The sequence below is a fragment of the Tachypleus tridentatus genome, chromosome 3 (assembly GCF_004210375.1).
Source record: "Tachypleus tridentatus isolate NWPU-2018 chromosome 3, ASM421037v1, whole genome shotgun sequence".
Lineage (NCBI taxonomy): Eukaryota > Metazoa > Arthropoda > Merostomata > Xiphosura > Limulidae > Tachypleus > Tachypleus tridentatus.
Window position 1 is genome coordinate 73,436,234 of NC_134827.1, and position 22,675 is coordinate 73,458,908.

Genomic DNA, 22,675 nt, shown 5'->3' on the forward strand with positions numbered 1-22,675 from the left:
TGCTTGAACCTACGCAGTGTCTCATTATTCTTGTGTTACACAAATGGTTACCTGTACCCACAAATACATTTTTTATATTTAACATACAAGTCAATTAGCTGATTTTTTTCTAAGTTGGCTCCAACCAGTTTGTGTAATTTTCAATCAACGACCTCATATTTGCTTTAAGATGAGGCATGAGAGACACAGCTCGAGCATCACCACTAACCTCATTTACTTCCGTTTTATTTAACACATCAAATATAATTCCAGTGTAAAGGTGAACATTTATTTGCCTGTAATTAAAACACAATACTAGAAATAATCTCCTCTTGGACAAATAACTGTCTGGGCAACTGCAGCATGTTTTCGGGGCAAAAAAATTATTTGCCTTTTTTTTTTCATTGGCTCTATCACCGTCATGGTATTAACTTTTGCCAGTATAAACCATATATTACTTCTGGGTCTGATCTGTTATCGGCTGTTTTCACATTGACAACAAAAAGTCGCTACACAGTAACCCTTGCAAATTCAAAGAAATAGACACCAATTTAGTTACCATCTTTAACGTTTGAGATAGAAGATAAGATCCTACGTTTTATCAAAAACTTAAAAGTCTAAATATCTTTGAAATGATTTTCCACTAAATTGTCCTGTTGTCAATGTTCTCGGCTATTTTCACATTGACAGCAATTTTATTATTGGACAAATTTTTAAGAGCAAGTAACTAAAAACGTTTAATTGTTAATACTTTGGATGATATAACTTGTATATGTAGAATGAGGAAAGAACAGTGTTATAAGTTGAAGTTTTCACATAACCGCGCGCTTTATTAGTCTAGGGACTAGTGAATAACGGAAATGAATTAAAGGTTTTTTACGCCTTTTCAAAATAATAATTATAATTACCGTAGTTAAATTTGAAAGTTAGAATGCTGAACTCGAGACCTTTCATTAGAGCTTATTTACAAACATCAAGTTGAATATCATTCAGATTAAAGATTACATCATAAGAATTAAAACGTGAAGTGTAGGTCAATAAAGTCGCAAGTTCTTGAAGGTTCCTATTTTAGACTTGTTTAGTTATAATTATTTGGTTATTCTAATAACTTAATTAGGCACGTGAGATTAACAAAATCAGCATATGAAATGGAACTTTCGGAGATTTTAGTTTTGACATTATTGGTTAGACAGTTGTTACCTGTAGCGCTTGAGTTTCGATTTTAGTTATTCGCTAAGTTGACGTTAGTAGGCGACATATACAGGTGTATTTTGAAGTTTTTAATATACAGGTGTGAAACGAAGGAACGTTGATGTCAGGCTGTTTTGTCTACAATATGCAAGAAATTCGATATCGAGGGCCGCTTTTTTTTCTTTGTCTTTTGGATGATCATTATCGGGACTTAAGTATTTTTGTAGACCTGGCAAGGACAGGTTCACTTTGACATTTCCCTCTCTCCTTGATTTTTATTTTAATAAAGGCCTTCTTATTTATTTTCTATTTTACTTTTACTTTTCAGAGCCATGACCGTGAATGTTATCCTATGGCCGTTGAGTTTTATTCTTACTTAGCTTTTGATCTTTAAATCGATATTTTCACACCATATGAAAAGTCGTGGTGTGTTGGTCTAATAACGTTTAGTTATAAAATTGAGAATAGATTTATCATGAAGAAAACAAAATTTTTTAATAATGATAAAAACTGTTTAAAAGTTGCACAACATTTATATTACAGACACTAACGTTTCGAAATACACCTGTTTCATCTTCAGTGAAATCTGGAAATAATATTATAACCGTAATTAACAGTGTGGTAGTTTGAATAATTAATCTATTTAAAATGTCCCCCCACTGGTACAGCGGTAAGTCGATGGATTTACAACGCTAAAATCAGGGGTTCGATTCTCCTCGGTAACTCAGCAGATAGCCCGATGTGGCTTTGCTATAAGAAAAACACAAAAAATTCACTATTTAAAATATTCGATAAATTAGTAAATGGAAATAAGTAATTAAACACCCTTTGTGATAAATCTGGTTTTACAAACGTCTTCGATGTTCTGACTTCTAGGCGGACCATGAATCTGATATTAGGCCTGTGAGATTAGGATAAATATGGCAGGAGGACGAAAGGATAGTCGTCACATCTCGACGGGTTTAAAATGGCAAAGTTTTCAACAAAGCAAATACCCTGCTGGTAGGAAACCTCTTCCAAACCCAATAACTTTCATTCAACTCGTGGTAATGCTTGTTATGCATGTTTGTAGGAAAATTGTCCTGTTTCAGCCAGAGATTAAAATCGGCATTTATGTTAGCATTTTGTTTTTTGTATCTTTGGTATGTGATTTTATACCATTTCCAAGGTCGTATTTTTCACGAAAAGACAATTTTCTGAATGAATATTTTGTTAAACTTGGATGGGGGTGGACTTTAACATCGGTTGGGACTTTCATTTACTTGACAAGTTGGATATACTGTTGTGGTGATAAAGTGCTTGTGCGTCAACACTTAAGTCGTATGCTTGTTGGAACTGTGGTTTGGTTCTTCTGCACAACTTTCTTTCAATACACGGAGGAGTGGTTTGGTCATTGTTACCCACCAGAGCATGGAAAAAATTACAAAACAAAAGTTCTTTGTAGAAAACATGGACTTAAGTGGGTGTGCTTTGACATTTCTGGACATGCATTTTTATTGATTTATTGCTGCTTAATCATAATGGAAGAAGGAAAATGTATTAGAGGATGGGAGCGCATTGGTGAAATTATTGTGAGAAATAATGAATTTGAAGATGAAAGCCCATTAAAGAAGTTGTCAGAAGAACAAATTTATAAACTGAAGACATCATACGAACAGTTTACACCATACGTTCGGATTATGTTTGTTTTTATGACTGTTTTGTTGCTTGTCTGGGATGTGATGTTGATGACAACCATTCTGTATTATCATAGCATGGTTCAGAAGCTAGCAGGAGGCCTGTGTGCTATTGGAATTTGGTTCCTCACATACCGTATGTGGTATAGAATGAAATATTCACCTGGCTTACCTGGTGAAGGGTTATTTAAGTACAGTCACTTGAAATCAGCAAGAGATTTACATGAGTGATTGTTTTAATATTTTAATAATTAGAAAGAATGTTGAAACCAAAAGATGAAATGAAAAAATACTAGTTAATGGTACTTGGATTAACTTTTATGGATTTTAATTTTTTTTCCTGTTACTCTCAAGTTGTAAATGCATGGAGTGCAAAGCTTTAAAATAATCCTGTGATCTACAGAACTGTTGCAAAAAATTTTGAAACAGAATCCTTTTCATAATACAGTACTATTCATGTATCACCTGGCTTTCTAGTTTTAAAAAACACAAGCTTCCTTGTCATTGTGGTAATAACTTGAAAGTGCAATAAAATTTTGAATGCAAATTGCACCAAACTGTAAACAGTTGTTTACATTTTTTTATAGGAGCGAACATAGAAAAAAAAACTTGTAGAAGTGTAAGAAGTCTTATTATTATATCAGTTTGTTTTAGCTCTTCTATAATATATCTAAAATATAAGATACATTGTGAAACCTATCTCCATTTCTGTAGGTTAACTGATATTGGAATTGATGGATGTTTTATCAAGTGAATATTGTGAATCTCAAAATATTCTGTAAAAACACACTTCGAAAGAAATATTCTGTTTACAGATTTGCTGAAATACTAATTATAAGAATATGAAATTTTTTTTATAATTTGTGCACCAGTGGTGCAGCAGTACGTCTGGAAACTTACATCATCACAAACGTGGTTTCGATACCCATGTTGAGTAGAGCACAGACAGCCCATTGTGTAGCTAGGTACTTCAAATACCCTTATCATCTGTTGGTGATTTTATATTTATAGTTTATAACATGTCGCAGTGGCTTGTGTAATTAATATTTTGAATTTCAGACTGTTATAATTATATAAAAGTGTTTATAATACAATTTTCTACTGATTTCAAATATATGGAGGTTGGAACTTGAAACTTAATATTCCAACACTATAGCAATGATCTATACAAGGGATGTGTTTGTTCCAGACTGTGTAACTTGTAAGTAATGTTTATGGTCAACTCCAAGAGCTCTATAAAATAACCAGGTTTGTGGATTTTGGATTTTGTACTTAAAGATAAAAACAAATGTAATAGGTGTGTATGAAGTTTTCATTTCATGAAATTTTATGTTTATGAAAGTGAACTCTTACTAAAAGAAAATACTACAATAATTTATGACTTCTGTTTAGTCATGTTGCATGCTTAGCTTTCTTCATGATGTTATCAAAAATAATGAAAATAATTTTGGAAAAACATCTTTTAATATACAATTTTTTTGTCACTAGCCACTAAGGTTCAAGGTGTGAGAGAAATTTACAAATTATCTACAATTATCTTAATTATGATACAGGTGAATGAATAGTCTATAATATATTAAGGTTTTCCATATTGCTGGCTGTGAGTAGCATGTTATTGTTTTATAAAAGGATTTGGATTGTGTGTGGAGTTGGCAAATGATATGTGACTTTTAATTATTATTATAATGCAAAGTCATAGACATGGATTATCATAATTTGAATTAGAAATATAATTTCAGTGGAATTAACCTTAACCATATTATTTAGTTAGCTGGGAAGAAGAAAGGTCCACCTTTCTAAAGTACTTGAGTTATAGGGTATGTATCTTTGTGTTAAATTGATTTCTTAGACCTGTGTGATTCATTGTTCTAAGCCATCCAAGCAATGTGCTATTTACGTGTGATAGTAAAAAAAGAATTGAACATGATATCCACAGAAATATGAAATACAAACCTTAAAGAAGTTACTTTGTATGGGTTAGGCCACATTTGAAATTTTGTGTTGAGTCTTGGGTTCATTAGTTTAGAAAGAACATTGAATTATTAGAAATGTATTCAGAAGAGGGCTACTGTGACGCGAGATACAAAGGTGTCACTTAAGAACTGGTTAAGATCTCTGAAATTGTTTTTTTTTGTGTGTGTGAAAAATGAAGAGTTAGAAGAGACATGAATGAGAGATTTAAGTTACTTAATGAAAGTGATAGTGTTATTGCATAATTCTTTTAACACCTAATGTTGATAATGGTAGGGACTACAAATATAAGTTTTGGCAGAATAGGTATCAACTTCAGTGAAGGCAATTTTAATTTTCAAAAAGAACTGTTAGCATGTGGACTAGGTTGCTTTCAAATGCAATGGATGCACAAAGTTTAAGATATTTTAAGGAAAAGCTTGATAAATATTTAAACAATAAAAGCTAGCTTTCAAGTTTGTTTGTCTTTTTAAGTTCAGTGAAGATAATGGCCTAATGTAGCATAAATATCTTTTATTGTCTTTAATTATTGTGTTAAATGGTCATAAAGAACCTTTGAGCCTTCAGCCAGTGATTTCTTGTCTTTTGCTGGGATTTTATTTGGCACCATACACATTGTAATATAATTTTGAGAATAAATTTTCACACCTAATGAAAGTAGAAGTGTTGCAGAACTTTTGAAGTGTACAATAAATTAGTTTTGAAACTGAGCTTGAGGGAAGTTAGTTGTAAGTAGAGCAGTGCCATAAACTTGTATAGTGTATGTGTGTGGATGTGATGGGCTAAAGAATCTTCTACAGTAGGTGTCTATGACTTGTTGGCAATAAATTCTTTTGTACTTCCAGTATTTACATTTTATCAAAGTCTCCACAAGCATGCTGAATTAGTTTAGAATACAAGCCATTATTCTTCTTATCTCTTCCAAACTCTATTAATTTCACTCTGCATATTAACTGTTAGGCCTTTCACTCCTATCATGCTTAACTTTATATTTTCTACTGTTTCTGTTTCATGTGATTTTTTTATCCACTCTTCTGGCTGCAGCTATTTCATATGTCTATTGCTTAGGCCTTCTAAACATTTTCAAAGCCTTGACTGCAGTGGATTCCAAACACAATGATCAGTATCCTTAATATCAATGAATGATAAACACAATATAAGTAAATTAATAATAGAACACTAAATAGGCTTTTATATCTGACAAACAGTTTTATTGGTACATCTCATTGTAGTATTTACATTTCAGAGCTGTTTTCAGTTCAAGGAACAAGCTACCCAAAAAATGTCTGTTTAATACTATTTTAATAATACACTATACGAGAACTAAACATAGATTTTGATGCAATATTTAAACATGAGAGTTGTTTAACACTGCAACTGTAAATCAAAGCCCTTATGATGACTATAGTTAAACCTTAATTAGAGTTGGATACTTATTGTCAATTGTTTATTGAAACAAATAAAAACACCAAATAAACTTGGGCCAAATATTTGTGATCCTTAATTGTTAGAAGTTTCTACTTATTAAGCATCAGAACAGCAAATTTACTGATTGAGCATTAGTCAGACTAAACTGACTAATTTCTTTAATGGTATAAACAGTAGTGTTCCTATACATTAAACCTAGAACTTCTGTTTAGTGCTTTTTAGTTAAATTTATGTTAATGCTTAGCTGTTTTATAGTTTTATGTAAATACCTTAAAATTGGCATTTTTCAGAATTTTTGTTTTTAATACTATAATGAATGTGCTATTATAACACGTATTCTCTGCACACTAATTTCTCTTATGAGAGTACTAACAGGTACAAAAGATAGTTGTATTAAGTAATTTATCGTAATCTGATAGTAGCTGGTTTGAATCCTTGTCTCACCAAACATGCTCACCCTTTTAACCATAGGCGCTTTATAGTGTTATGATCAATCCCACATATCTGTTGGTAAAAGAGTTTGCATTGGGTGGTAATGACTAGCTGCCTTCCCTCTAGTCTTACACTGTCAAATTAGGGACAGCCAGTGAAGATAGCCCTCATGTAACTTTGTCTGAAAATTCAAAACAAACATATAATTAAGTAATTTATTTGGCCCAGACTCATCACTACATTTTTATAATTTTTTTAAATTAATATACAAGTTTTCAACTCAGTTACTTAAGCTTTCTACAAGTGCAAAACATATGATAGCAGGATATTGATGTTAAAGTTTTGTAAAAGAAACTATTATTTTGTATAAAATTATAATACAACCACCTAATAGACGAAATGTGTACCTTTTCCTTCAGAGTTATATTGTAAAGAAATGTAGTGATAAAAGTAGCTACAAATTTTTTTTGTCCAGTAAACTGAATAACCATTTGTGGTATTTATTGAAAAAAACATAAATTTAAATTTATGTGCCAGGAGTGTTTAATTAACATTTACTGTTGAAATTGGAACCCTTAATTAAACTTCACTTGTTATCCACCTAAAACCAAATACATTATTCCAATATACCATATATAGGTAGTGTATCCTTTACAGATGTAATTAAATTATTTCTGTACTTCAGACAACTACTTCTGTAAGTTGCAAGTTTTTTGTCATGGCATATGTGTGTATGTGTATATATATATATATATATATAAACACACACATGTATATATGTTATTATTATTTAACATTGTTCTAGTAACAGTACCTCTTTTTATGATGGATATGAGACTAAAGTTACTCATAGTAAAATTATTCATGAAAATAACATTGGATACCCTTATGTTAATCTTTGTTTCAGGCATTAATTTACTCCTTAGACCTGTTAAGGACAGTTTTGAAATAATGGTACATTGTGATAATAGTATTGAAACAAGATATTCTTTTTTTTTGTTTCAGCCTGTTATAGGTATAATATTGTTTTACTTATTATCTTAACACTCCTACGAAAAGACGTTTCTAGTCTGATTTCTCAAGCTTTTGTTTCAGCCTGTTATAGGTATAATATTGTTTTACTTATTATTTAATAGAATTTATTATACAACAGTCTGTGGGAAGGAATATTTTGAAGCCATTGTCTGGAAAGGATAATAAACTAAAAATTCTTTCAAAAATATCTAACCTCCAGAGGGTTTTGAGATTTTTATTATGAAGATGCTGATGTTTTATTTTGTAAGATACACTGTTAGTTAATAATAGAATGTTTCTTAGTTTGGATAATAAAGAAATTATTTTTGGTTAATTTTATATGTTTGGAAGCATATAATGAAGTATACTTGAAAACGTAGTAAATGAACTATTCCTTTCTTTGTTCTGATAATTATAAAATTCTCAATATCATTTAAATGTGTGTTTCCTATTTTGATCTGTAACTTAATTTATAGACTATTTATTTATATAATAAGAAATGGGTTGTTGCTTGTTTTTCCACATTATTTTGATGAAATGTTGCAATAAACTAAGTATGTATTATAAATCCTAACACCATGACTGTTTTGTTTTATTTATGTGTTAATATTGGAAGTGAAAATGTACTGAGGCTTTATACATATACCTCTGTTGAAGAACTAACCCTTTAAAACCAAGCATATTGTGCTCACAGGAACCAGTAAAAATTTTGTGAAATATCAAGGTTTATGTTTAAGTTGTTGTTTATTGTACTGAAGAAAGGTCCCACAAGCAGAATTTATATACACAATTCAGTGTGAAAAACTTATCAAATGACCCAAGTAGTCCTGAGAATAAATAGATAAGATAAACATGGGGTTAATATGGCATGAAACTTGCATTTTTCTTTTCTTAGTTGTCTCTAGTAATTTCATTGAATATCTTATTAGACATGATACTAATCTCTATCTTTAATTTTAAAATATAACACAATTGTTTATATTCAACAGAGTATATACATGGACTAAAAGAATGTAACTCCACATTAAAAATCTTTATACTGAACAATATATCGATGTATCAAAAATATTATAACACTACATTCAACAATGTTCATACTGAACCGTATATTAATGTATCAAAAGTATTATGATCAACAATGTTTATACTGAACAGTATATTAATGTATCAAGAGTAATTTCACACTATATTCAACAATGTTTATACTGAACAGTATATTGATGTATCAAGAGTAATATAACACTGTATTCAACAATGTTTATACTGAACAGTATATTGATGTATCAAGAGTAATATAACACTGTATTCAACAATGTTTATACTGAACAGTATATTGATGTATCAAGAGTAATATAACACTGTATTCAACAATGTTTATACTGAACAGTATATTGATGTATCAAAAGTATTATGATGCTTTCTTCAACAATGTTTATACTGAACAGTATATTGATGTATCAAGAGTAATATAACACTGTATTCAACAATGTTTATACTGAACCTATATTAAGTATCAAAAGTATTATGATGCTATGTTCACAATGTTTATAATGGATAGTATATTGATGTATCAAGAGTAATATAACACTATATTCAACAATCTTTATACTGAACAGTATATTGATTGTTTTGTTTTTGAATTTCGTGCAAAGCTACACGAGGGCTGATTGCGCTGGCTACTCCTAATTTAGCAGTGTAAGACTAGAGAGAAGACAGCTAGTCATCACCGCCAACCCTTGGGCTACTCTTTTACCAACGAATAGTGGGATTGTCCATAACATTATAACGCCCCCACAGCTGAAAGGGCGAGCATGTTTGGTGCGACGGGGATTCGAACCCGAAACCCTCAGATGACGAGTCGAACGCCTTAACACACTTGGCCAAGCCAGGCCTCAGTATATTGATGTATCAAAAGTATTATAACACTATATTCGACAATGTTTATACCGAACAATATATTAATATGTATCCTAAAGACATCTTTATAATACATTTTTACTTCCAGTGTGTTTCTCATCATAACTATATTAATATACCAATTTTATTGTAACACCTTATTTAACGTATAGAATTTTGTCCAACAGTTCAAAACCTTACAGCTCTCTTCTAACACAAGAGAAATTTATCTTTTAGTGTTTATTCTCTACCTGTTTTTATTATTCATAGTTCTGCTTAAAACCACACATGGGATACTTTGTATAATGTTTGAGGTTTGTTTGTTTTGAATTTTGCGCAAAGCTACACGAGGGCTATCTGCCATGCTGAGTCTCTTTACGTTAGAAATCTGGATAAGTTGTTAATCTTTTAATTGAAAAAGTGACTCGTCGGGGTATGGAACATTAGGAAGAGTTTCATCGTCGACACGAATTGAAGAATCTTCTTTTAACATAGCAGCAGAAGAAAACCTAGGATTGGATTGTGTTCGATTGTTATGGCTAGGTGGCGTTATAATGTTACGTTGGCAAAAGAGTAGCCTAAGAGTTGGCGGTAAGTGGTGAAGAGTAGCTGCATATGCAAAAACGGCTCGTTTGGGTTGAGAAAGTATTTTACGTAGAAGAGCGAACAACGTTTCGACCTTCTTCGGTCATCGTCAGGTTCACAAAGAAAGAAGGTAACTGACCGGAAGCTGACCACATGTTAGGAAGGGGTTGTGTAACTGAGTGTTGGAATGTAGAGGACGGTGTTGGATTTTTGAATATATAATTTTATTTTATTATATTTAATATAAGTATAAAGGTGTTCCTTTACATTGGTTTATTTTGGGTTTAAGTTGTTGTATAAGTAAGGCTTCTTTAATTTTACGTTTGTTTATGTGTAAAATATTTTCTCAACCCAAACGAGCCGTTTTTGCATATACATTTCTCTACAAGTGGGTTTTCTCGACATCACTGATGAGTAGCTGCCTTCTCTCCTATCTTCCACTGCAAAATTGGGGACGGCTAGCACAGATAGCTCTCGTGTAGCTTTTCTGAGATTAAAAAACAACAAATTCTGTTATAATAAAGACTAGGTAAAGCAGCAGTTATAATGCTCAATTATTGTGGAAGTATAAATTCAAATTCTGGTCGTGTTGGCATTTTACATAATTTTCATATATATTTACAGAATCTATGAATATTCGAAAACAAAATGCGAATGAATTATAAATTAAAAACGGAATATTATTATCACATTAATAAACACGAATAACTGTTTGTGGTGTTTTAAACAAATGCCTTTCTAACGCAATTGATAACGTTAGAACACAATTATTATTGGTGTTTCTCACCTTTTGTATGCTCATTTTAAAAATTTAGTGAAAATATTTAAGCATTTTTTGTTAAAGTTATACCTCAGTAAAGTTGCTCTTCATTATAAAATTCATTGTATTTACCACTACATTTAATAAACTGCGGGGTCAGACATTTCACGATGTACGAATACTTCTTCGACTTTCTTTTTCAGAGTTCAATTTATAAGGATTTATGAAGAACAGAAAAATACATATAAGTCAATTCTAATTGTGAACGACTTACATGAAATTATTAAGTATACATACACAATGTTGTTTTTAAGGACGTAACAAAATCAGGATCGACATTCGTCATACATATATTGTTACTACAACATAATTAATTTTATAAAACATCATAAAACATTTATTTAGATTTTCTTTTCAGAAGAAAAATTAATCAGCATTTACCTCCAATGATGGACATTCAGCTAACTTGTTACAAACAGTAGTTTCAACAAAATTTAACGACTTGCTTATTTACCTTATGCACTAGAAGATAAAGTCAGAGATCATCATGGTTCAAGAAAAAAAAAAAGTCTTTACCTTTAGAACTTAGTATAATAATCCAGTTGTGGTAGTTGATTTAAGAAGCTCATTTTTAGCAATTGCTTAAATTATTATAGTTGGCATTAATAAAATGTGTTGTACCAGCAAATGTTAGTAGGTTAACCCTGTTGTTAGGTCACATGCCTAGTACGTGAAAGGTCTTCGATTTGGCTCCAGTCGAATAAAAGAATCCAGATGCATAGCTAGTGGTTATTTCAAAACTGAGATAGTTACAAAGACATGCTAAAAGGAATGATTAGTGACTTAAACTATTGGATCAGTTTTTAAACTTTAAGCTCATGCTTAGTATGAAAGAATCCTTCCTGAGTAGAAGAAATGACATAAAATATATTTTATCACACAATACGCTAATCACTGATCAACTATGGGTTATTCAATGTAATGGAAATATATTAAATTTTAAGTTGAAAATGATTATATATTCTGAAACATTATTAAAATTTATTCCTTCGAGGTTGAGGTTATAGGAAATACTGATTTGCCTCGGTAAGATATGTCGAAGTGTAATCATGCCAGGCTACAAATAAAATAGTGCATGGTTTGAGCCTCGGTGCCAATGAATACCCTCCACACTATTGGCTGTGGACACATTATAAAAGTAACTGTTCCTGTTATTAAAATCATAGATACATTCTATTGAATAATAATGAACGATGAAACCATTAGGCTATGTCGGTCCGAGGAGAGCTAGTCACTGAGCAACACTCAGACGTCCTGATATCTCTGCCAACATGCTTTTTAAGACGAAACGTTCATCCACGCCAGACAGGCTGTTAGTACCGCCGGTAATCGTCGACGATCTACCGTCGAACTTCTCGCCGCTTCAAGTCGCCACGTTGATCGCCCAAGCTAAGCCAGGGGCAACCATTGAACCGTCCAGGACCCGAATCTTACGCCGGGGCGGAATTCTCATCCAACCCGCCACTACCGTAGACCAAATTTATCTGTGTCAGTCATGTAACACCGAATTTAATGTAAGTTGTTCCCTTACCGAAAGTCCAGTCAGTCTTCATTCAGTATTCCTCAGGGGCGTCGACCCATCAATTCAACCAGAAGAAATCAAAGCCATAGAACCTCAAATTCAGGCCAATGTATATGCTGTTCATCGAATTTTTTCTGAGAACACTAATCTTCCTACGAACTTCATGAAGATAGTGACAACGTCGAAATATGGTGCTGATTGTATCTTACGTGACGGATGTTATTATCACATATTACACTTTAAAGCCGAACGTTCACATCGACGACCCTTCAACACTTGGTCAAACAAAGCACCCAAATATCATAAACAACCAACGGACAACTTCCAACGAGAAGCTACAAAAGTACCTCCGAGTCCAGATCAAACTAGAAGAAACACGAACACAGATACAGATAACTCGACTCAGAAGACGTCAACTTCCTCTGCTAGCAACACGCAAAGATTCAGCAGTCCAAGAAAGAAAAGTGACAGATCATGCCAGACTTCAGTCCCAATTCCACAGAATTCAACAACCAGCCAGACTCAAACCATTAGCAAGACAACTATCGACGCGTCAGATCAAACAGAAAAACAAACTACCTCCACGCAGAAAACTCAAACCTAAATTACAAGAAGAAACAAAGCATCACAGACCAGCGAAGAACAACTCACCGAAGAACAGCCTAGACCACTAGACCACGTTTTCACTTGCACCAATGGGATACAAGTGTGAAAACAAGTTCATGACGAAGCTACTACCTGATCTACAAAACCGCAGCTAGCAGTTTCCATGTATACCACCGTCACAGTCCATCAGCTTTTCTTTTGTTTTTGGTTTTCTTTTTATTCCTGTGTTTCTTCCCAGCTACTTCCGGGCACGGTCTGGGTAGATTTTTCGGCGCTCGCTCAGGCCGTGAAAGTGGGTTTTCTCGGGGTACTCCCGTTTCCCCACAGCAAAATCTCTGGCATCAGATCTGTAGGTCCCAGACACATTCTTACATGATCCTGAAAAGAGCCGTTGATTCTTTTATTCAGTTATAGTTTATCAAGTCATAGTTAATTTTAAATCAACTCGCCCGCCGCCATTGTACTCCGTCCTAGGTCTGGCTCACTTCACTCATGCCGCCCTCGTCCAGTTCTTCCTTCTTTCTTATCGTTCTCAATTACCCCACTCCACCCTAAAAATGTCAAAATTAAAATGAAGGAAAACCCCATGGAAATTTTAACAATTTCTCACGTGAGGGGACGAAGAGGAACCACAACGTTCCTGAACACCCCAGTTGGAGAGAAAATTCTTCAGATTTCTCTCTTTCTAAACTGAACCCCTGCCACGTTAGTTTGCGTTTATTAAAATCATAATGCTGGGTTCTCCGTGTGCAAGCAGGTGCCGCTCTCTCTCTCTGGTCAGTAACTTGACAATTGGTTGTTTACTCGTTTAGTCCACATAGTTACAAGTTCCCGTTAAAACTGAAAATTCCAAAATTGGATCAACTTTTTGCTAACAAATTTAATAGCACACTATCTTTATTTTTAAACTTCGTTTTTGCAGACTGTAGTCAGTTTGTTCTGAAGTGTTGGAGAAGTTTATTAATGAAACCCTTTTGTTTTATATCCTTCGTAGAGGGTTCATCATTGTTAGTGCAAGTAGTGTGTCAGTTAAGACCATTGAATTACAATATTCTATCTTAGAATTTCCTTTATGTGTTAAGCTCTATTAACATAAATTCATTTTCATACGAATTCTTACCGTTGATTAGATGTTGCTACTTTTTAATTTTCTTATGTCATTAAATCCTAAAAACACCTGCTTTAGAAGTTTATACACACATAACATGTCGACATTAAATAATACATGGTTTTATAAAATCAGAAGCTGAACATGTCCATTAGTTTTAAGATAATATAATTAAATATCTTAAAACTGTGCTTACTGTTTTTAAGCACAAAGCTACACAAAAGGTATCTGTGCACTTCCTACCATGTATATAAAAACCGGATTTCTAACGTCATAAACCATCAAGGTGGGAAGAACATATCTTAAAGGATGATATGATTACTGATAGAAATTGGATAGCCAATATAACCTAATATATCTTTGTACTGTCCGGATTTCTTTCAGTTGCTTGTAAAATGTGTATATATAAATTTCAAGCGTTTTCAAATAATATAAAACATAATGAAAAATTTATTTATTTGAATGTAAACTTCTGTGCATCACGATACTTTTTACCAATTTTTACACTGCAGGATATATTTCTGGTTTGTTTCTTTATTTGGCTGAAAGATGCTTTTATAATACACATGTAAACAAAATATAAAATGTGTTCACAAATTTTATTGTAAATGCATTATATTAAAATGATTTTGAAGCTTGACTATATTGTTACATTCCATGTTGCTACTTTCAGTCATTATTTTAATAGTCGTGCATCTTGAATCTTGACAATAGCCTTGAAAAATACTTTCCGTTGCAGAAGGTCTTACAAAGATGTTTATTTTCAAGTCCAACCACACTTCCCTTTATTTTGTCCTTAATCCATATGTTATTCAACGATGAAAATTTCCCAGGCCTGTTTCAGTAGCCATACCACATAGAAATATATATATATACCGTATCTCAGGACTTGAGTGAATTTGTCTTCGTATGAAGTAACATGAATACCTGTTTAATTCTCCAGCCTGTGCTATACAGTGGTTTAATGGACGTAGCATAGAAGCTGGTTGTATATACGTAATTTTTATTGTTTTTCCAGTTGTATAAGTTTTTATTATTATTTTGCATACTGTAACTCGGTACGTGAATATATTTTGCCACTGACCTTTGAGTTTGTAACTTCTCATTTGTTATAAGACTCCACACTTTGCTTTTCATAGTTGGGTGATACAACTTGTTGCAAGTCTCTTTTGGGTGATTCTAGGTTTTCAGATTGATCTACATTCTTTTATTTTCCAATTCCTTTAAGTACAAAAGATATTCCCATCCTGGAAACGTCCAGTCATGTGAAATAATATTAACTCATTTTGTAGAGACTCTGTTTAATAGGAAATTTGAAAAGAATTTGCCACAGTTTTATTTTTATTACAGTTGTGATTGCTATTTCTAAGTGTCAAAAAAATAAAGACATTAGATTTTTTTCTCGATATTTTGGGTGCCAAATTTCCTCTAAAAATCTATTCATATGATTTTGATCTTTTAATATTATTTGGTTTTTGTGATATCTTAAAGCTACCTAATTAGGTTTGTGTTATACTTACTATTCTAAGCTGTAAAGTTCACCAATGAATAATTTTAAAATTTTTTCTGTTAGACTTTCACAAGTTCAAAGTTATAGTTTTTGTAAGAGAAATGCTTTTTCACCACAATATTTCTTTAAGTGGTTTCTTAAAACCATCTTTGAATTAATATAGCTGCTGGTTTTTATTAGGTCATTGAGACATAAAATAATATATATAGTACTCAGTGAAGTGAAACTATTGTATAAAGATATTAATTGCACATAAAACATTTTAAATTAAATTTTCTTTTATGTTCAGATACTTTTTTGGAGTTGTAATCTGAAAGTATATTTTGTTCTTCAAGTGTAACTAAAGTGTACTTTATTATAACAAGAAGTATTAGACTGAGAAAAGTATTATTCATCCAGACATTATAATATTTATTGTGAAATAGTCACTTGCGATTTAAAGGGATTTTGGAAGTTAATGTGTATTCATATAATAAAGTCCACCATAAGTGTTGCTTAAAATATTCTACACAAATTACAGTTAATAATAGTTAGTCTTAATTATGAATGACAGGCAAACTATATCTCATTTAAAGTTTTACTTTTATGGTTCTGAGAGCTTACACAATTGTTAAGTTCGCTGTTTGCCTTAAGCAAATGTATTTTCATGTAACTTTGAATTCTTGCACAATTTAGTTTCCAAAGGACTCAAATGATGCTTGGATTAACAGGGAATGAAACACTTGAATAAACTTTTATTAAGATTCGAGCTTTATCTGGAATATACATATAGGTTGCTCGTTAAGATGATTTTGTCATTTTGAATTACTCTCTGGATTTTTTTTCAAAATTGATATTCTCAGATTAACTTATAGAAGGGATAACCTCTGAGCTGGTAAGAAAAATTAACACATTTTTTTATTTTCTCATATGAGTTTAATACACATCAACAAAAATCAACTGCCTTTTAATTTTCTTAAATTTTATATTTTAAATTTATATTTAATAAAATCTATGAATTTTGCATTTTTGTCTTATTTGCTTTCTGGTTTTATGAACTCGGGTTACATTCATGGAGGAACACTCTCCGTATCGCAGTACCTTTAATGTCCTAGTTAGCAAGCCATAACTAATTACTCTGAGGTAAAATCGCAAACCAAAAGATACCATAGAATATAAAGGAATTTGAAATTTTAGTGCCTTGACTGAAAGCTAGTTGTGGAATTATTATACTACTCGTGAAAAAGTGAATAGCCGGACATGATTATACTCCAGTGAGTAGCTCTTAGAATCCTTTAAGTAAAAATAACATTTTTACTGCACAAAGGGACCAAAGCAGGGCAGCCTGCAAGTAACATGAACAGATCAGGGAGAATCCTATTCTAGACTTAAGACATTTACAGATTATTTTTTTAATTTCGCGCAAAGCTCACGAGGACTATCTACACTAGCCATCCCTAATTTAGCAGTTTAAAATTAGAGGGAGGGCAGCTATTCATCGTAACCCACCCCAACTCTTGGGTTACTCTTTTACCAATGAATAGTGAGATTCACCGTCACATTACGACGCCCCGACGACTGAGAGGGTGAGGATGTATGATGTGACGGGGACTCGAACCCACGCCCCTCAGATTACTAGTTGAGCGCCCTAACTACCTGGTAAGGCTGGGCCTTATTTGCAGTTGAAAAGGCTCATAGAAACCATCACACTCCAACCACAAATCTAGGATTGGGCAGAAAGGATATGAGCAACTTGCCATTAGTTGAAAAGCTCTGACAATGTGAAACATTTCATCAGTAGGTGGCATGGCAAGCACCCGCAGGCGAAGATGAAGACAGTCATGAACAAGAAACAAAGAAATAACATATTCTCATAAAGAGAGGCAATTGGCCAATGATTTGAAATACAAAAGATTTTTTGTGAGGGACAAGAATAAAACTATTATTCATCATACGATTTTCAAATTTTGCATGCAAAATTTTATAACTTCCGAATAATGATCAAATGTTTTTAAGAAAAAACCGTTATAAAATTTTATTTGTTACTTTCACTGTCAAATCTCTGTACACGTTTGGTCAATTTGACTGACCTCGTAATCACCATAAAAATTAGAAAATAAATACAAATATTGCTTTTTTTCGTTATAAAATGACCGCAAATTACGACAAGAAAACACAAATGTTTAGTCTAAAAGCTTAAATATTGTAAAATTATGCATATTATTTTTATGATATTGACCTTTAAACAGTGCTAGGCTAACATTACACAAATTACAATTAAACTATATATTTTGTATTTCGACATCATAAATATCTAAATTGAACTAATACTGCATTCAACACATTACGTCATATATGTGTTTTATATCAACTTTCAAATTAAGAAGTTACCTTACATGCAATACTAAATTTTGAATTATAATCTATAATTTGATATCAAACTTACTGACATACTTTCATAAAAGTAGTACTGCAATAAAATGTTTAATGCAAGTGAAGAAACGTGATGACATGGCCTTGATCCCTGGCTCTTAGTGATAAGGCTAACTGTGGATCACTATCACATCCTTGGTGACCATAGTGAGTACAACCGAGGTGTAAGTCATGCTCGAGACTCAAAGATGTCTCTGTAGACTGTAGTTCATAGATAGTAGAGATAGTAAAACTACTGCATGATTCATCTTGGCAAAATGTTCTTGCAACTTTGACACCAGAATAATTTCATCAACTGGAAAGATCACTCCATAGATCGTATGTCTTTGCTCATGACTCTAGGAGCAACCACCTTAATTGACGGCCACTAATTTGGTATTGTTGATGAAAGCCCAACCAGCTGTAATAGTATCCCCTACCATGTGCACTTAAACCTCATTATCTGCATTTTTGTGCCATTGGCTCCAAGGACAAGGTAACAGTCCAATGGGGTACATAGCAGATCATGCTCTATCAGATAATGGTATCAGAATAACCTTACCAAGAATAGGAAATCAGGTAAACGAAGACCTGGCCATTGCTTAACTATGTAGAAGAATGTCTCTTAAACTACAGAAAGCCACCAATACAACTGAAGGAAGAAGTATATAATATTTGAGAGGATATGGCATTAACTCATAATGCTCTTGTAAGAGTCAGAGAGACTATCTGTTAGACCATATAGCACATTGAAAATCCACAGTTTCGTTTGAGGACTTGATGTTGAATCCCCAAAAGGTGAGTAGCTCTATCTTCACACTTCAAGTGTAAAGTTAGTGAACAGTTTATATATATATATATTTAATTTTAGCACCTTTAATATATCTTGCTTTGGGATATTTATGTTTAGGTTTAATGTTTTCAATCAGTACAATGTATATACATGTAAGTACATATTCACCATGCTTAGGTTTAGGATTTTCTATAATACACATATTTATATTTTATCCTGAATAATGTTCAACTAATTTGTTTCTTAGTTTAAGTTTTAATGTTAGTGTAAAGCTTAGGATAAAAGTTTTCATTTTGTATTGTATTGAAACTTTGTAGAATGGACGACAACTGCCTGTTGAGAAGATACAGGTGTAGAGGACGACGTTTCGAAAGCCTTCCACCTTTCGTCTTTAGGTCTTTGTATTGTATTATTTGTTCCTAGTGTGTTAATATCTTCTTTTTATGACAAATAAGTGGTTATTTTGTTTAAGGGTATATTTTTGTACATTTTTCACAGTTTGAAAGGGTTTATTATTTGTGACGTGATGTTTCATAAAGTGTATATTCTGTGGTGTGTTTATCTTTGTTAAAGGGTTCTTTTATGCACCTTGCTTTGCTTTTGCAAACGTAGTATGTTAGGCTATCTATCCTGAAGAAGGAAGGTAAACCGCAGATAATTTTTGTAGTGTTGTTTTTGCTTGTATACATGTAAGTGGAACGCTAATTGGCGTAAGGAAAAGTTATTTTGACTTTTTGAGTGATACACGATTAAAGTTTGGTCTTTTTTGTAGATTTTAATGTGTAAAACATGTCTTTAAATCATTGCACTTTCAGTATTCTCAGATTAGATGCAATGAGACAGACAAGTAGTTAAGCTAGACAACTTTCCATTTTGCAAGAGTGTATGGTAATTGTGCTCATGGCCCGGCATGGCCAAGTTGATAAGGCACTCGACTCGTGATCTGTGTGTCTCTGGTTCGAATTCCTATCACACCAAATATGCTCGCCGTTTCAGCCGTGGGGGCGTTATGATGTTACAGTCAATCCCACCATTCGTTGGTAAAAGAGTAGCCCAATAGTTGGCGGTGGGTGGTGATGACTAGATGCCTACCCTCTAGTTTTACATTGCAAAATTAAGGACGGTTAGCACAGATAGCCCTCGTGTAGCTTTGCGCGAAATTAAAAAAAACAAAACAAGCCAAACTGTGCTCATAATTGGCAGTAATTCTTGTTCGTTGTGCAAAAGATAATTTGTGACGCAGTTAAAGAAAGGGTAGTTTTTCGTTTGGTAAACCAGATAACAGCCTTAAGTGATCACCCCTTCTACACATAGGACGAAACATAGCAAACATGTAGCCAGGAGAAAACTTAACTTTCTGTGTAAGTTTTATTTTTCGTGTTTTTGCAAGCCGTGTTTTCGATTATTTAATTTAGATGTTTTATTCACATGATGAAATCGGTCATTACGTCATGACATAGATACTCAGTGTATTATGTGGAAACAAGGGCACAATATCGAAAACCTTGTTAGCGCTTTCTATATAGGGATGGCATGGACGCCCTTATGAAAGCAATACAAAAGATATCTCGGTTTTCTTCTCTACGGGTCATCAGAAGTTGGACATAAAAAGTTACCTGATAAAGTAGCTTTATCTTTGGTGTTTATGCCGCTTTTAAGCTATTTAAGGCGTCCCAAAGTCGAAAACAGATGAACAGCCAAACCCAAGATTTCCTGTTTTACTTCATCATCATCTTCCTTCAACAGGCCTAGCACCTACAGTTGTAGCAGTAATTATAATTTTACATCGTCTGATAGAGCAAAACAGTCTTCATTATCTTTGACTAACTATTTTCTTATTATTTTATGCAAAATATACAAAGCACTACAATATATTCTATAATGTAGTAACTCACCTATGCCATCTTATAAAAAGTAAACAAACAAGTATAAGAAAAAATAATATTTCAATAAATAAAAAAGCTATATAGGAGTGCCTACTAAACTTTTGAATAAAGGAACAAAAAAGAAATAGTTTGAAGTTAGTGGTAGGAATTGTATTCTCCATGTAATGTCGAGACACCATAGTCTGCCATGTTATTATTACCCAGTCATATGATATGTTCACTTTCATCCCTAGCTGATTCTTGTCGGAAATTTGTTTTAATTGAAATTATGAAATTACTCTAAGAGTAGAGCTATAAAGACGTGGCCCCATAAAAATTGACCCAAAATCCAAACAATGACAAGTACATAACGCCAGTCTTTCTTTTGTATACCTTTACCTTATGGGTCATTCTTCAGTATTTTAGTATAAAATTAAGACCGGTTTTATTTTTCTGACATCGTGATTACAGTTTGTAATGGGTTGTCTTCAGATGTGGTGCATGCAGTCAATTTGGGGAAGTTTAAGGAAAGGCTTGAAAGATAGCTGAATGATAATGGTTAGCTTTGAGTGTTTTATTTTGATTAAATGTAGATTTAAATAGATGGAACCAACTAGACGGATTTAGGTCCATTTTTTACTTTATATTTTATGTAATGCTTCATGCAACAATTGGTATCATTCTTTCTTTCAACTTTTATTATTATTTAAATGCATTTGATCTTTAAAGGTGGAAATAACGACATACATATATACACTGCTGGCCAAAATCTTAAGGTCAATGAACACGAAAGAAAAATATGCATTTTGCGCTGTTAGACTCAACCAGTGATTTGAATAGAACTTCGAAAGATGAAAATAAGGAAATAAAAAAACTTTTTTAGCATTTAATTGGGAAAATGTGAACACTATGAAATTAACCTAAATACTAGCTGATCAAAAATTTAAGACCATACTGAAACGAAGCGTTAATCGGTAAACAGGTGACGAAATTTAGTCATTTGTGTTCAAGCATTAGCGTTGTCAGCATCTCCCACTGACATCTCTGTGTTACATTGGGTAAAAACATGGCAAAGGATAAAAAGTTGACAGAGTTTGAACATGACAGAATTGTCGAGCTGCAAAAGTAAGGTCTCTCTCAACGTGCCATCGCTGGTGAGATTTAGCGTAGTAAAAGTGCTGTTGAAATTTTCTTAAAAGACTCTGAGGGATACTGAACGAAAATTTCCAGTGGTCGGCCCAAGAAAATTTCGCCGGCGTTGAGCAGGAGGATTCGACAGGTTATCCGGCAAGACATCAGCCGATCGTCGAACAAGATTAAGGCCCTTACGGATGCAGAATGCAGCTCAAGAACAATAAGACAGCATCTACGAGAGAAAGGCTTTAAAAATCATAAACGTCTTCAAAGGCCACGCCTCCTTCCACACCACGAAATAGCTCGGTTAAACTTTGCTGAGAAGCACCAAACATGGGACGGAAAAAAGTGGAAAAAGGTTTTGTTCTGTGATGAGAAAAACTTTAACCTGGATGGTCCACATGGCTTTTAACGTTACTGTCACGATAAAGATATCCCACCGGAGACATTTTCCACACGATACAGTGAAGGAGGTTCCATCATGATCTGGGGTGCTTTCTCCTTCCATGGAACAATGATTATACAGGGGCGTCAAACGGCAGCTGGCTACATTGGCATGTTGGAGAGAGCATCCTTATTGACTGAAGGCCCTCGCTTCTGTGGAAATAACTGGATCTTTCAGCAAGACAACGCTGCAATCCACAATGCCCACAGGACAAAGGACTTAATCATGGCGAATAACGTGATTCTTGTAGACCATCCAGCGTGTTCGCCCGAATTGAACCCCATTGAAAATGTCTGGGATGGATGCCAA

At 33.1% G+C, this 22,675-nt stretch overlaps 1 pseudogene across 1 annotated transcript; it reads left to right on the forward strand.

Moving 5' to 3' along the window:
- Positions 1 to 1,862: 1,862 nt before the first annotated feature.
- LOC143247173 (acyl-coenzyme A diphosphatase FITM2 pseudogene) lies at positions 1,863 to 8,268 on the forward strand (annotated as a pseudogene). Its single transcript, XR_013026420.1, has one exon. The product of XR_013026420.1 is annotated as an acyl-coenzyme A diphosphatase FITM2 pseudogene (transcript).
- The last annotated feature ends 14,407 nt before the right edge of the window (positions 8,269 to 22,675 follow it).